This window comes from Peromyscus leucopus, chromosome 9 (assembly GCF_004664715.2).
Source record: "Peromyscus leucopus breed LL Stock chromosome 9, UCI_PerLeu_2.1, whole genome shotgun sequence".
NCBI lineage: Eukaryota > Metazoa > Chordata > Mammalia > Rodentia > Cricetidae > Peromyscus > Peromyscus leucopus.
The window spans coordinates 64,483,424-64,498,922 of record NC_051070.1 but is presented as its reverse complement, the minus strand read 5'-3'; the positions used below and the strand labels follow the sequence as shown (position 1 = coordinate 64,498,922).

The 15,499-nt window shown below is 40.8% G+C and overlaps 1 long non-coding RNA gene across 1 annotated transcript; it reads left to right on the top strand.

Moving 5' to 3' along the window:
* Positions 1 to 5,304: 5,304 nt before the first annotated feature.
* On the top strand, positions 5,305 to 14,658 carry LOC119088580. Its single transcript, XR_005092251.1, has 3 exons — positions 5,305 to 5,387; positions 7,916 to 8,061; positions 14,487 to 14,658. It is a non-coding gene; the product is annotated as an uncharacterized LOC119088580 (long non-coding RNA).
* Positions 14,659 to 15,499: the final 841 nt, after the last annotated feature.

Below are 15,499 nucleotides of genomic sequence, written 5' to 3'. Positions count from 1 at the left end.
ACACACAAAATGACACAGAGACTTATTTATTATAAAAGCTCGGCCTTAGCTTAGGCTTGTTCCTAACTAGTTCTTATAACTTACATTAATCCATATTTTTTTAATCTGTGCTCTTTTATGTGGCTCAGTTACATTTACTGTGCATTGCCCATCCTGCTCCCTCCTCCTCTCAATGACAACTCTGCCTTTCTTCTTCCTGGAGCTCTCTCTGTCCAGATGTACCTACTATACCCCCTGCCTAGCTATTGGCTGTTTAGCTTTTTATTAAACCAATCACAGTGACACATCATCACACAGTGTAAAGGAATAATCCACAAGAAAGGTAAACTGTGAAAAAGAACTGGGTAAAAATTCTAGAGCAGAAACAGTAGGTAAAAACTGAGTAAATCAACAGACATACTTAATAGAAGACTGGGCGGTGCAGGGTGAGAGGATAGCTGGCTGGAAAGCCGTGCAACCAAAATTCTCCAAATTTAAGAACAAAGGAAAAGAACTGGGGCTAGAGAGATGGCTCAGTGGTTAAGAGCACTGGCTGCTCTTCCAGAAGACCCAGGTTCGATTCTCAGCACGCACATGGCAGCTTACAACTGTCTGTAACTCCAGTTACAGGGGAATTGAACACCCTCACACAGACATACGTACAGGCAAGACACCAATGTACATTAAATAAATAAATAATTTTTTTAAATAGAGAATTGGAGCTGGAGAGATGGCTCAGCAGTTAAAAGCACTGACTGCTCTTATAGAGGACTTGGGTTTGATTCTCAACAATCGCAGCACTGTTCTCATTCATCTATAACTCCAGTTCCAAGCAATCCAACATCCTCTTCTGGCCTTCCTGGGCACCAGACACACATTAGGTACACAGACAGATGTGCAGGTGGAACACTCATACACACAGAATATTTTTTAAATGGAGACTTACTGGTTTGGGGGGCAGTAACAGTCAATCCTCTGTTTTACTGGAAGATTGACAAAAACAGTCAACAAAATAAGGCCCCAGCATACTCCAATTGGATGAGATCTAATTGAAACTCGGTGGAGGCTAATCTTGACGAGCTCAAATGACACCACACTACAGCACCACAACCAAACACTGGCAGAAATAACAAGCGAATATCGTAAAAGCAGCGAATCCCACAGAAAGATGCATTTCACTCAGGGAAACAAAGGCCAGGATGACCTCTGACACCATGAGGAGACACACGAGGCAGAAGAAACTGCCGAGGAATGAACTTAACCATAGCACCATTATTTCAGAGACTGTGAAAAGTGACTTCCAGATAGACAAGATGAGGGGTTCTGTCACCAGCGCACACACCCCACGTGAGCTGCCATAGAATTTGCTCAGACATAAAAAAAAAAATGGTGACAATTCGGTCTCCAACACAGACAAGGATGTGGGAGGAGAAGCGGAGATGTGGGAAATCGTGGCAGGCTTTTTGTTCTGCTGCATTTTTAATTTATGATATATATATATATATATATAATCAGCTATTTAAAGAAGACATCAATGTTAAAATGATCTGTAGAGGTCATGCATGAGAAATCCATGCAGCATCGGGATTTTCTGATTCGTTAGTTGAGGGGTAGGACAGAAAATGTCTAACAAGTTATTAACTAATGTTAACACTACCTGGGAGGCCCTCCTCACTGGAGGCTTGGTGCAATCCCAATGTGACTTTCAGCTAGTTTTCCAAGAAGAAATCCAGAAATAGGTAAATGAATCCAAAGAATATGTAGGGAGTACAAGCCAGTCCCAACAATCTCTAAAGATAACAGACATGGATGACAGAACAGCCTGGTTTTAAGGTGTGCTGTTAGGGGAGATGAGGAGCTGGGGACTAGGAAATGAGCCAGATCTACAGTCACACATTCACTTGTCTCTCTTATTACAAACACCCATCTTGACTTTTCTGCCTCACAGGACAGCCTCCAACTGACTGCAGAGTCCAAAGCAATGGGGAAGGGGAACATGAGAAGATAGTGGGGAAAAGAAACCAAACATCGTGTTTTCTAAAGCACTGTTTACGTGTTATATGAATATATTTACATGTATGTGTTCATATGCATACACATGTATGTGTGTATATGGAAAGAGATGAAAACAGTCTGGATGACTTGGGAGGAGGCAGAGGTCAGCAAGATGAGCAGAAAATGAGAAAGGTAGTGGGGAGCTGAATAAGAGCTAGGTACAATGACGTACACGCATGAAAACTGCATATCAGAACCCATTGTTTCGTACTCTTACTAAAAATACTCCTCAAATCATAAAAGCAATAGAATATGGTTCCCTGTTTCTTCCTCAGTTGGTCTGAGGTGGTAGAGCAGCATATTCCCACTCGGGACTCCCATCCTGCGGGACAGAAGCCAGTCTTCATGGCCACCTCAGTACAAGTCTCGGTGAACAAAGCCATGAGGCAGCTAGTCCTTTATCCTTTTGGTCCACACCGTCAGTCTCCTTCAGCTCTGTTGTAACCATGGGGTCCTTTCCTCAGCTTCATTCCTTGGGAGTGTGCTGAAATCTCCTTACTCAGGGAGGGAGGTGGTTTTCCAGTTATGTAGCTACAACAGTGATACCACAATAGAACTGTCCAAGGGTAGACACAAGAAACACAGTTGAGAGGTAAGCCCAGACACACAGGCGTTATCTATCCACTTTTGACTGACGTTGCCAATGTCATCGGAAGAGAAAGTACAGCTTTTACAGTAAATACTACCGATGTTTTGAAATAATTGGATACAGGTATAAATAATATTTTGAATCACACTGTAAATTACAGTAAACTGGAGAAGATCCACAGCTTTAAAGATAAAAAAAACAAAGGTTTAAGAAAAACAAATAGTTTGGGGATAAGCAGAGATTTCACTGTCTGGCACAAAAAGTACAAACTATATAAAGTAAAATAAAATGCTAATCTATAAGTCAAAGTGAAAGATACTTGTTTGTTGAGAGACACAGTTAAAAATAATAAGAGACAAGCCAATAGCATGAGGAGGATTATCAGTTCACACACATGAATGGTCATACCCCAAATATTTGGCCAAGTATTTTACCTAGAATAAATGGATAAGCATCACCTGCATCAATTTTAAAATAATCAGAAGAACTTGAAAAGAATATACCCACCTGCAAAAGACATGCATTCAGTGCATAGCAAAGACATGCATAGGGTGCGCAGGAAAGACACAGCCCGGGTGCACAGGAAAGGCATGGCCAGGGTGCACAGGAAACATGCTCAGTGTTATACCTCACAGGGAATTGCAAATGCCATGAAGATAGGTCACTGTCCATCAAGAGCATCTGAAGTTAGAAAGGTCATCACTGTCTATGGTGATATTTGTGCTGAAATCTCATTTTATTTGTATGTTAATAAATGAAGTTGCCTAGGGGTCAGAGCTAATAGCAGAAGTTGGGTGGTGGTGGCGCACACCTTTAATCCCGATCACATGACAGACAAATCTCTGTGTGTTCAAGGATACAGCCAGCATGGAGACACATGCCTTTAATCTCAATACCAACCATAGAAACCTAGAGGTCTGTAAAGACAGGCAGTGTTGAGGAGGTCATGTGGCTGGGTTTACAACCAATGAGAAGGCAGAACAGAAAGTCAATGAAAAGACAGGAAGTAGGTCTCTTTCTGAGGGGAAGGACGACAACAACAGCAAAGGATAAAAAATGGTTTTTAGTATCTTAGCTACTGCTCTGACCGCTTAGGCTTTTAACTCTGCATTTGGCTCTGTGTTTCTTATTTAATAAGACTGTTACATCTACAACGGTCACTTCTGACAAAGAAACAGGAAACATTCGTTCTCCTCATGGGACTTAAATGCTACACCTACCTTGAGCTGCTTTCTATGACTGCTTTCTACGGAGTTTAACATGCAGATGTCATGTGGCCTAGAGCTCCACACACCCCATTGTTTACCCAAGAGACATAATTCCACTTGTAAGTAAATAATTCCTATATGCATACTTACATAGGCTCTGTAAGTAACAGCCACAGACTGAAAACAAGCCAATGTCAGCAAGCAGAGAACTGGAGCGTGTGTTGTAAGTGTACCGTGAAATATGCTCTGCGGTTACAGGGAATACCCTCTGACACATTCACCACCAAAACAGCAGGCAGAACACACAAAGCCCCACAGAAAAGCACAGCACGCATCCTGCTTGGTTCTGTGTACAGGAAGAGAACAAACAAAACCTACTAATAGCACAGAGAGCACAAGAGTGCCTCACGCCAAGGCCTGTGTGAGGGCTTGATTGCTAAAGACACCAAGAATCTTCTGGCAAAGATGAGAATGTCGGATTCCCACCTGGATGATACACACACACACACACACACACACACACACACACACACACACACACACATGTATTTCACATGTAGGTGGTTGAACATTTTTCAGATCTCACCAAATAGGATATTTAAAGGACTGTGTCCTGTTGCATGCAGGGTATGCCTTAACGTAAGTTATTTGAAAAGGCAGCATGTAAAGGACTATTTTAAGTGTATGCCTACTACATAAAGCAAAGGTTACTATGACATTCATGGTTGGATGATTAATTATAACATCACATCTTAATGAATTTGTTACTTTCTAATTTCTAATGAATCTGCTTAATTTCTGTATTTTGATCTCTATGGTCCACAATACAAACCATGAGCTATAAATACTTGATAAAATATGTGTGATTAGAAGCCCTACATGGGGTGAGATTTGTATGTGTGTATGAGAAAATCAGGATGAATCCAAGCTTCTTACAGTTGTAAACATATGGACATTCTTTCTATTATGCAGGTAAAAAATTTTAGTCAAAAAATTTTTTTTAGTTTTTTTTTTTTTTTTAACTCACTCTGTAGACCAAGTTGGCCTCAAATACACAGAGATCGACGTGTCTCTGCCTCCCAAGTGCTGAGACCAAAAGTGTATGCTGCCATGCCTGGCCTAAAATATTACTCAGTTTTTTTTATAAAGAGCTTATTTTTATCAGCTTACTTTCAGGCAGTCAGTGGCAGATGGGATTGACTTGATAAATTCACAATGTCTTTGGGTCTGTTTCACCTGGGCATCAAGGATAGGGTGTGTGTCTTCATCCTCCTCACAGCTGGGCATCAGGGATAGGGTGTGTGTCTTCATCCTCCTCACAGCTGGGCATCAGGGATAGGGTGTGTGTCCTCACCCTCTTCACAGCTGGGCATCAGGGATGGAGTGTGCATCCTCACCCTCCTCACAGCTGGGCATCAGGGATGGAGTATGCGTCCTCACCCTCCTGATTGGTGGGCATTGGAGAAAGGGTGTGCATCTTTACACTCCTCACAGCTGTTTCCTTTGGCCATGACTACACAGCCATCTTCAAAGCAAGAGCATCTTTGTTGGCCATGGTGAGATTACAGTAATAACTTTACCTTTTTTCCTTTATAACATCTTCTACTTGCACATCTAGTCCTTTCATAATGTAAAAAGGGGAAATTGTTTTAATTCTTACTATAGGACAAATGAATTTCATTGAGGAATTTTCATGCATATATATGGTTGCCCGTATTTGCCCCCCACTCTCTTCTCTTCCTCACTCTGGTTCTGCTTTCTTGTCACATATATGTATATCTGTGTCACGAATATATTTGTACATATATATATATATATATATAAATGTATGTGTGTGTGTGTAAGTAATTTGTATTTGTGTAGATAAAGATTCTATGTATGAGAAAAATTATGGAATATTTTGACAAAAAATAGCTATTAAGTTCCAGCAAGTCAGTCAATAACAATGGCTTACTGTGGCAAAATTTATATTATGTCTAATCTCTTTATAGAAAGAATGCAATTGTCATCAGCAATTATAACTCAAAGACAAAAATTGAAAAAAAAAAGAACCAAATTGTTCTCTGTTTATGGGGCAGCTTTTGGTCATGGTTAAATGAAAAGGGTTGATGGATTTTAATTTCATGATAGTCCTTGGGTTCTACAGTAAATAATTAATCTTTCTGATGAAATGCTGTCATGTTTAATAATTCTGTCCTTGTCTTTCACTGTAGCTCTGAGTCTTAGGCCTTTTGATCCTTAGATTAGACCTCAGCAAATGATCTTTAGGCTTGTGGACAGACGTCTTTCATCGGAGGTGGGATTACCCGGGTTTAGTGAGCTTCCAAAATTTGGACTCCAGATTTTCATCGTCTGTTCCAATCTTTCTCTGTACATTATAAGGAGGTGTAATATAGGAAATGTGGTGATTCCTTTGATGTATGATTTTGTTAAAAACATGAGAAGGTGGAGAGGGACATTGCAGAGGTTTTTAAAGCCTTGAAATCTAAAGCAAATGCCTGAATCTGGTAAGAACTAGAAATACTCACATGTATGAAGAGATGGAGTCATGGAAGATGTGCTGAGAAATAGGATCTTCACTAATAAACGCCCTGGCTTTACCAGGCCCTTTAGTATTCCACACAGCTCCCCAGAACAGAGTTTGAAAGGAATAGAATTAAGGACAAATAAACTCCACGGAATTGGCTAGGAAAAAGCTGTGTAGACTGCCCTGGCATCTAACAATCCTTCAAATCTGTCTTTCTTTCTTTTTTTATGTATTTTATTTTATTTTTTATTTTACAATACTATTCAGTTCTACATAATAGCCACAGATTCCCTTGTTCTCTCCCTTCCTGCCCCCCTCCCCTTCCCCCCAGCCCACTCCCCATTCCCACTTCCTCCAGATCAAGGTCTCCCCCAAGGACTGGGATCAACCTGATAGACTCAGTCCAGGCAGGACCAGTCCCCTCCTCCCAAACTGAGCCAAGTGTCCCTGCATAAGTCCCAGGTTTCAAACAGCCAACTCATGCAACGAGCCCAGGACCTGGTAGCACTGCCTAGATGCCTCCCAAACAGATCAAGCCAATTGACTGTCTCACCTATTCAGAGGGCCTGATCCAGTTGGGGGCCCCTCAGCCTTTGGTTCATAGTTCATGTGTTTCCATTCATTTGGTTATTTGTCCCTGTGCTTTATCCAACCTTGGTTTCAACAATTCTCGCTCATATAAACCCTCTTCTTTCTCACTAATTAGACTCCCAGTGCTCTACCTGGGTCCTAGCCATGGATGTCTGCATCCAGATTCCTCAGTCCTTGGATGGGGTTTGTCTTTCTTTCTTTTTTTTTTCTTTTCTCCATCATGTATCTGTCTGTCTAACTAGGTAGCTAGTTAGTAGTGAGTCATTAGCTTATGGAGACAAAGCCTAATAGGCCAGCCTGGAACTCTCTATGTAGCCCGGGTTAGCCTTGAACTCATAATTTTCTTGCCTCAGCCTCCAGAATAATGGGATACAGGCTCTTGTCTTTGGGCCCACTAAATCATTAATAATATAAGTCTTGTGAATACAATACAATACAGTAATACAGTAAAATACAATATTTCACAGCTCTAGCCTTTTAGAGAAAACAAAATATAGGTTTTGGGTTTTTTGTTTTTTTGTTTTTTGTTTTTTTTGTTTTTGTTTTTTTTTTTTTTTTTTTTTTTTTGGTTTTTCGAGACAGGGTTTCTCTGTGTAGCTTTGCGCCTTTTCCTGAAACTCACTTGCTAGCCCAGGCTGGCCTCGAACTCACAGAGATCCGCCTGCCTCTGCCTCCCAAGTGCTGGGATTAAAGGCGTGTGCCACCACCGCCCGGCCAAAATATAGGTTTTATGGTTATGTGGGGGCTGTTAAAACCCTCAGTATTCTGTTATTATCTAGTCTTACCATCCATTAGCATCACTACTAATTACACGGTGTGATGACAGGGTATATGTGTGCATGTGCACACACACACACACACACACACACACACACACACACACACACACGAGCATCTACATACACAAGGCAGCTAGACAAAGAATAGATGGTCCAAAGACAACATCAACAAAGAGTTAACATGCAGCACCCAAACTATGACAACGATTCAGGTGGCCATCAACCATGCTCTGAGAGATGTCACTTCTTCCTGGAGCTGGAGAACTCCATCAAAGGCTGACATCCAGGTGGCTCAAGCTTGTCTCAGAAAAAGCCTGACCAATAAAGATAGAGGTAAGTTGTAAGAAGACCCTTGTCACCACACACCCTTCCCCCAAATTTTCCAGATTAAGACTGTACCATGGCACATGCATTTCCATGAATTATAGAGGGTCCGAGGCCTTCGTGCTGAATGAGGGAAACATTCCAGGAAGTCAGGATCAGTTACCGCTTAAATTGACTCTCCCCTACATCATCCCTGTTAGCTCATTTTCTCTAGCATAAGATGCTTTTAAATGCTCTGAAGCCTATTTTGTTTTCCAGCTCTAATTCCCTTTGTTCTTGCTGAATAGACAAAATCAAGACACATAGTCATGTCTATGTAAAGAAACAGAAGGCAGTTGAAAATCCCCAGGCCGAGCTGCCTTTACCTTTTCGCCTTCCACTTTTATCTCCCCATCTTTCTTTTCTTTACTAAGTTACACAAGTTTTAACTAGTTGTAAAGCTAAATAACTATTCAACAAAATCAGCAGATCACACTGTTTGTTTACCCACCACGTATTAGGAGAAATCAGGCCTATCTGGTGTAAAAGTGCTACATTAACCATCTACATGGAACTGTGCCCATGGCACATCTGTAAATAAAGTGCCAGAGGTAGCTAACTCTAGTAACAGTCCTCAAAGGTAGTGGAGAAATATAACTAGATTTAGGTATAGCTCAAGGTAGAGTGACTGCTTAGCATGTATGCAGGAAAGCCTGTGTTTGATCCCTAACTCTGCCAAGAAAGAAAGAAAGAAAGAAAGAAAGAAAGAAAGAAAGAGAGAGAGAGAGAGAGAGAGAGAGAGAGAGAGAGAGAAAGGAAGGAAGGAAGGAAGGAAGGAAGGAAGGAAGAAAGAAAGAAAGAAAGAAAGAAAGAAAGAAAGAAAGAAAGAAAGAGAAAGAAGGAAGGAAGGAAGAAGGAAGAAGAGAGGGGGAGGGAAGAGGAAGGGATGGAGGGAGGAAGGAAGAAGAAAGGAAGGAAGGAGAAAGGAAGGAAGGGAGGGAGGAAGGAAGGTAGGTAGGAAGAAAGGAAGGGAGGAAGGAAGGAAGGAAGGAAGGAAGGAAGGAAGGAAGGAAGGAAGGAAGGAAGGAAGGAAGGAAGGGAGAGAGAATTTATTGTACCCTGCTTCAAACAAACCAGTCTTTTTAAATGATGATTTTATATGTAATATGAATTAAGTAATAAATGTTAGGTGCATAATGGTATAGTGCTTGATTAAACAAAAATTAATCAAACTATTTACAGGTGAAAAATTGATACCTTATACTATAAAAGACTACTTTTAGAGACACTGGTGAAATAAAATTAGAAAAACCATGATAGTTGGTGTGAATCTTTATAATTGATGTGTAGGAATTCACTCTACCACCCAGGCATGAGTCTCACTATACAATCATAGGGCATAGAAGGCTGGGAATTACAAAGCAGAAAAATTGCCATGAGTTTGATACCAGGCTAGTCTACCAAGGAAGTTCAGGCCAGCATGAGCCTCAGAGTGACTATCAAAAAAAAAAAAAAAAAAACGATTCACTGTACAGTGTTTGGCTATTTCTATAACCAAAGCAAAATTAGTATGAGAAAAAATAAATTATTAATCTTTTTCTGCATAGATTAAATTAAATCTTCATATATGCACTTAACACTCGGTAGCTGAACTCTGCCTGGCATGCATCATCAGTCCTGGAAGGCTGGAGACTGACTATTTGATAGAGCAGATCGCTAACCATTCAGCAGTTCATAGAAAATATAGCAGAAAATTCAGCATCTGATGGAATGGAATGTTTCTTAAAGATAATCTTGACATTTGATTTAGCTCTAAAATAATGCTAATGTATCAAGTGAAATAAATTCTAAATGGGATTTAAATTCTGCATGGTTGAACATGTGCCATTCTATGTATATGGTGCTCTGATTGGGTCAGAATATGAAAAAACAGATCATCTACAATGCAGGACTCCTGTTCAGCAAAAAAGGATACATAATCTTTAATGATTTTCAAAAAAAAAAAAGAACCAAATAACTATCTATTAAACCTTTGTACTGGTTAGTTTTTATTGTCAACTTGACACAACCTAGAGATCTGATGAGATCAGATTGAATGTGGTAATGTCTCTGAGAGATTGTCTTAATCAATGACTGATGTGGGAGGGCCCAGACCACTGTGGGTGGAACCATTCCCTAGGCAGGTGGGCCTCTGCTGAGTATGAGCCTGTGAGCATGTTTGTAGGCATCATCTGTCCCTGTACTCTTTAGATATTCATAAACAATGTTTCCCTTGACACAATAACAGAGCAAAAATACCTTGACTTTCAAATTCCCTCATGAGACACAGGCTGAATGAGTAAGACTTTTTTTCCCCCTAAAGTGAGGAAGTCGATTACATTCTAGTACAGGTCATTGTAAGTTGGCATTTGGTGTCTGAGTTGTGATAATCAAGCTATTTTTCACTTGGACAATTTACAAGAAAATATACACTTTTTCTAAGATTTATCCTTTCTTGTCCTCTGAGGAGTCTGAGACTTGGTGACAAGAGCATCATCTCAGGAAAATGGGAGTTTTAATTTTCTGGTATCCATATGAAAAAAATAGAAATGAAATCAATTTTTCATAATGTATTTTATTAATTCACCATCTCACAAGTTCCAAAGCAACAGTAGTTCAAAATGATTTTAAGGAAATAATTGATTGTTCTTTTATTTTCTTCGCATTCAAGCATTGAAATCTGGTGTGGATTTTAAACTTACAGAGCAGCTTAATTTGAGAGCTACGTTTTAATTGAAATACTTAATCTCTACCTAGATTTATAATATTGATCCCAATAGCTTTAGAAGTAGTGTTATATATCATGGTTGCTCTGATGTGAGTTGTTTTTCCAGCAATCTAAGTGAGAACCATTTTTAACATAAATGAAAATTCATCAGTTAAATTCTGGGTCCCTGGGTCTCACTAGCTGCAGTTCCAGGGCTGGGAGCCATGTGCCACTGGTGGCTGCCGTGTGGGACATCTCAGATGGTGCTGTGGTTTTTGTGGCAATGAGAAGGAAGTTTGACTAACACAAGTTTATACTGCTGATTTTTAAAGGGAGGAAAATGGGAAAATGAAACTATTTCAGGCTTATCTGCCAGGAAGCAGCTAGATGCGACGATCATTCCTGTGTACTGTCACCTTAGGTAAAGAGCACCAAAGTTTCCCGGTGTGTCTGGTATTTACCACTACAGTTTTGGTTTTGGAATTTTATCATTTTGCGTATGAGATATTTGCTTTCAAATAAACCCACTTTGTGGTTGTTTCTTTCAAAGGTACAAAAATGTCTGAGTAAATAACTCTGATGCCTCTGGCTCTGTTTTCTAGCTTGGAACTCTGGGCATATTTCAGGCTATAAACCTAACACAGATGACTTTAGCTGTGGATGTCTCACTAAATACAACCCCAGTGACATTCAGATACAGTTTGCCAACTGGGATTCCTTTTATCCCACCTCACATTATAAAATAAAGTCCTTCATATGCAGAACCCCCACACTGTTTTTGCTGTTTTAACATCCCTCGTGTGTCTTCATTCACTTAGTCTAACTAAAACTTTATGCCGTTCCACTCCAGTCTCTGAGAACTTCCAACACTGCTAAATTATAGACTTGGCACACTCTCTAACTTCCTGCAGCATGAGAATAAAAGTCAAACATTTATGCATCATGTGGAACAGACCTGCATTTGTCCAGGATGGTCCATGCTCTGTCCTAGCCCATCATCCCAACACTACTGCAAAGCAGCTGTTTTCCCCATATAGGAGACAGAGCAGCCATGTGCCTGCAAGGGCCATGAGGCTGCAGTAGACACAGAGGCCATGCACCTGCAGGAAACATGAGCCTACAGTAGACACAGAGGCCATGCACCTTCAGGGATCATGAGGCTGCAGTAGGCAGATCAGCCATGCACTTGCAGTGACCATGAGGCTGCAGTAGACATGGAGGCCATGTACCTGTGGGACCATGAGGCTGAAGTAGACATAGATGCCATGCACCTACAGGGACCATGAGGCTGCAGTAAACATAGAGGCCATGCACCTGCAGGGACCATGAGGCTACAGTAGACACAGAAGCCATGCATCTTCAGGGACCATGAGGCTACAGTAGACACAGAGGCCATGCACCTGCAGGGACCATGAGGCTGTCTTTTGGATCTTAGACTCTAGTCTCACTTTCCTCACCACTGGACTGACTTCCTTAACAATTTTGGCCAATGTTTTGATGGCACAGCCTGAGTCCCCTTATTTCTTCAACATGACATTCCATTTGCAGTCATAGGTATCACTGCAGGAAACACAGGCCAATCTAATCTACCTGGATTGTTGTAAGAGGACACAGAGGCTTGAAGTCCAGCTTCCTCTTAGCTCAGGTTAGAGTGCCCAGAGCAACAGCTGAGCCACCAGTCACCTGAGCAGCCACAGCACTGCCAGAGTATCTTGAACCTCCTCTTGCCTCAACGTAGGTCTCACATTCCCCTACTGAGATAGAGAAGAATCTTTGCCCTCTCGGCACCAGGCTTTGGGATCTGTAGCCACCTTGAATTGAAATCCTACTGAAAGTCACCCTCTCTCAAGGGCTTATTTGTCTCAAGATCATGAAAAGATGTTCAGCTATGTATCCTTTGGTTAATAGAGTGAAGAGACCAACTACCAGGATTCAGAATAAATAGTGACTTCATAGACAGAATCTGATGTCTCATTGTGTAGAGCAGTGGCTCTCAACCTTCCTAATGCTGGGAGCCTTCAGTACAGTTCCTCATGCTGTGGAAACCTCAACCATAAAATTATTTTTGTTGCGTAGCCAGAGTTTTCTCTGGTCCTGCCCAGCCCACAGTCCTGCAGCCACTTATAAAATAATTACTCAGAGGCTTATATTACCAATTGCATGGCCTATGGCAGGCTTCTTGCTAGCTAGTTCTTATAACTTAAATTAACCCATAATTCTTATCTATATTTAGCCACGTGGATTTGTACCTTTTCTCAGTTCTGCCTTGTCATCTTGCTTCCTCTGTATCTGGCTGGAGACCCCTCCTCCCTTCCTCTTCCCATCATTCTCCTCATCTGCTCACCCCGCCTATACTTCCTGCCTGGCTACTGGCCAATCAGCGTTCTATTAAACCAGTGTACAAGAGCATTATCCCACAACATCGTTGCTACATCATAATGGTAATTTTGCTACTGTTATGAATTGTAATGTAAATATCTGGGTTTTCTGATAGTCTTAGGTGACCCCTGTGAAAGGGTTGTTTGACCCCCAAAGGGGTCATGACCCACTAGTTGAGAACCACTGGTTTAGATTCAACAGAGCATAGTAATAGCTGCTAAGATGATGGAAACTATGGGAACATAAACACCTCCTCACTCCATAGAATAGATGGCAGACAGTGTGAGCAAATAAAGGTTTCATTATGGTTTAATATGGGGAGTCGTGTGGATAGGGCTGGGAGATTTGCAATTGTCTAGGTCTTCTAGGTTAGGGGAGATAAGACTAATGAAAGTAATATGAAAAATAGGACAAGGGAGGAGAGAAGGAATGGAAATTTTTCTGAGTTCGAAGTTATTCCTGATGAATAAGGTAGACCTGACTAAAGCTGTGAAGGTGAATGATAGAGAAAAATGGTAAACAAAGAACTGTGGAGGGTGACTTTTGTTTCGTTAACTAAGGCTTCCCTTCTCAGCTTCATTCTACTCAGTTGGTGTCACTCCAAGGAAACACTGGAAACGTTGGTAGTAATGGCTGCTGCCCCTTCCCGAGGACATGTGCTTCCTGCTAGGATAAAAATCTATAAATGCTATAGCTATGACTGTACATAATAATACAACTCTGATGATGAGATTTTTAATCTTATTATTGCTATTATTATTGTTTTAAATATAACTTCCATTTTATTTTACCAAAGTGTTTTTTTTTTCTTCTGTCCCTATGAAGCCACGTTTTTACATGGGATTTGGTAGAGGTCAAGGCACAGCACCAGCAGGTCTAAATCATGGTGGGATGTTTCATCCTTCTGGGCTTCATGAGATCAAGATCACTTCCTGACTACCTTGCTCTGAAAGGCACAGCTCATGCAGTGATGCAGCTTGACATAGAATTACTTTTAAGTCATGTGTATATGTGTGTCTGTTAGTGAGTACCTGCATGCATGTGCAGATAGCCACAGAGTTTAGAAAAGGGGTTCTGATCCTTGGGAGATGGAGTAACATGCGGTTGTGAGATGCCTCACGTGGATGCTGGGAAGTGAACTCAGGCCCTTGGCAAAAGCAGTAAGCACTGTTAACCACTGAGCCGCCTCTCCAGGCCTGATATTCAGATTTCTAAGATGGTATATGGGTGATTCAATTGACATCAAGCTACACATAATATGAGCAGTTAAAGAACATGGAGGCTCTGTTCATGTGATGGTGTAAATCAGGCCAAATTCATATCTTCACAGGCACATGGAACAGATGAGAATCAGTACATCCAATGAAACAGCCTAATGCAACCTGTGGGAGTAGCTGAAAACCTACTGGGAATGACAAACTCATCTTTCCAAGACATTAGATGGACTTGGTAGAGCAACACATAACCTGAGTAGGCGATCATCTTAACTGAGAGATGAGCTTTTTTACATGATGGTCAATAAAGTACACAGTTGAAATACAATATGTTTTCATATTGTGCATTTCTTATCATTTGTCATTGTTTAATATATAAATTATGATACATGTTGTGTTTTGTGTGTTCATAAAATTCTCATTTATTACTATTATTATTGTGTGTGTAGACAGAAGAAAGTAGAAGTAGCAGAGATATGCAAATGGGCCATCTTTTCTAATGACTTAAATGATTACCATTGGCCCTGCTCTGTTACGTGGAGATTCAAATTGTGATATGGGACAACTTATTTTCAGCCTTGAGAGCATCTATAAATATGCCTTGCAATGTGATGTGCTTCCAATAATTTCTCTCCATATCTGTGTACCTGAAGAGAGCATTATCAAGTTAACTGACATTCAGAACAGGATCAGCTATCCCCATGTTCACTATAGCAACGTTAGGTAATATATCTTACTTTCACACACCAAATTCAGGAAAACAACCAAGAATCAAGGTAGGAAAAAGCCAAGAGGGGCATGTAGTCTATGAATCAAACTCTTAAGACAAACTTTGGAAGGAAGGCTGCATACCCAGTGAAGCCTTGGATAATACCTGCTCACAGCAGTGGAAGGTTTCCATACAGTGAACCTCTGTCCAAATGGGATGTGTATGGGAGTATCCATGCAAAATGGGCTGTTAAGCAGTATTTATGATGACCAGTAGGAATATAACAATAGCCACCCTAAGCCACCTGCTGTCATTTATTAAAATTATCTCCAAGTGCCCATTTCCTTGTCTTTTGTGTTATCTGAGATAATGCCAGGTGTTTGAACTTGGTACTAACAAGCTTGTGTGTAAATGAGGTAC